The 1,535-nt window shown below is 38.2% G+C and overlaps 1 non-coding gene across 1 annotated transcript; it reads right to left on the bottom strand.

Annotated features, from left to right (window-relative positions):
• Positions 1–827: 827 nt before the first annotated feature.
• On the bottom strand, positions 828–934 carry LOC133793022 (small nucleolar RNA R71). Its single transcript, XR_009874486.1, has one exon. It is a non-coding gene; the product is annotated as a small nucleolar RNA R71 (small nucleolar RNA).
• Between the last annotated feature and the right edge of the window lie 601 nt (positions 935–1,535).

Genomic DNA, 1,535 nt, shown 5'->3' with positions numbered 1-1,535 from the left:
AACTTTGAATCATAAAATTTTAAAGCATAAAATTAAAAAAATAAAAACAAAGTATTGAGAACATTTGTGTAATTTTTTAAATCAGTAAAAACCAAACATGTTCTGTCTTAGAAAAAATTGGTTATTAAATAAGGTCTGTGTTAGTGTTACCCTCCAACCTTTTCTAAGAACCTCAGGGAGTTCTAGAAAAGCTCTTGGGCCTAAAGTGGTACCTTGGCAGCCTTCCCCAATTATCTTGGGATCATTTTTGGTGTATACTTATTACACTATTACACACTTGCCCTTATAATACACACCAAAAAAAAAAACTTATGCCACGAAATAGAGACGCACTGGGGAAATTCGTGAGACAACGAGTAGAAGCTTTAGAAAACTCTCCTTCTTCGTTGTCTTCTTTCATTCGTTCACATTCATCGAATTCACCGAGACTTCCTAAACCACCCACCATGGCTCATCAAGATGAATTCCAACCAAGAACGCTACATGATTATTTACATCCTACGCGTACAGCCACACCTTCATGCATAATGTATCCCAACAATATGCCAAATTTCAATTTCAAACCCGGCATGATTAACCTCTTACCAACCTTCCATGGGTTGGAAAATGAGAGTTCATACATGCATATACAAGAATTTGAAGAGGTGGTGGCTACATTCAACAACCGAGCTAATGTCACCAACATTGTGAAATTGAAAATTTTTCCTTTCTCTCTCAAAGACAAAGAAAAAAGTTGGTTGTATTCCTTAAGGCCTAGATCTATCAGAACATGGGATAAAATGACAAAAGCATTCTTTGCAAAATATTTTCCACCCCATAAGACTAGCAGCCTTAAGAGGTAAATCTCTACCTTCATCCAGAAAGACCATGAAACTTTCCATCAGGTTTGGGAGAGGTTTAGAGATATGATAAATCAATGCCCACATCATGGATACGAAAGTTGGCGTCTGATCAGCTATTTCTATGACAGTCTCACAATCGGACAAAGAAAATTTGTACAAATGATGTGCAATAGAAAATTCCTTCAAAAAGATCCTGATGAAGCTTTCGAGTACCTCGACGATCTCACTAAAAAGTCCTACATATGGAATGAACCGAGTTCTATGGACAAGCCACAATCAACCGAAATCTACCGATTGAGGGAAAATGACAACGTCAAAAGCCAAATTGAATCATTGAGAAAACAATTTGAGGCTTTCAAAACTCAAGAAGGTAGAGGAATCCACATGGCCATAAAAGTAGAGACACGAGATCCATGCTTCATCTGTGGAGGGACGGAACATCAACAACAAGAGTGGCCAGCTCTTGGTGAGTTAAGAGGAGGAAATGAGGAACAATGCATGCTTTAGGGGATTACAAAAAGCCTTATAACCCTTTCTTAAACACTTACAATTTCGGTTGGCGAAACCATCCAAATTTCAACTAGAAGGTTCAAACTAAGCAACTGGGAGCCAATGGAGGCCTGAGCAGCAACAACCGCCAAAAGTGTACATTGCTCTTCAACATAACATGTAGTCAAGCAATTCTCTTGAGAA

The sequence above is a fragment of the Humulus lupulus genome, chromosome 7 (assembly GCF_963169125.1).
Source record: "Humulus lupulus chromosome 7, drHumLupu1.1, whole genome shotgun sequence".
In the NCBI taxonomy this organism is placed as follows: Eukaryota; Viridiplantae; Streptophyta; class Magnoliopsida; order Rosales; family Cannabaceae; genus Humulus; species Humulus lupulus.
The sequence above is the reverse complement of the archived record's forward strand: the minus strand, read 5'-3'. Positions and strand labels throughout refer to the sequence as shown.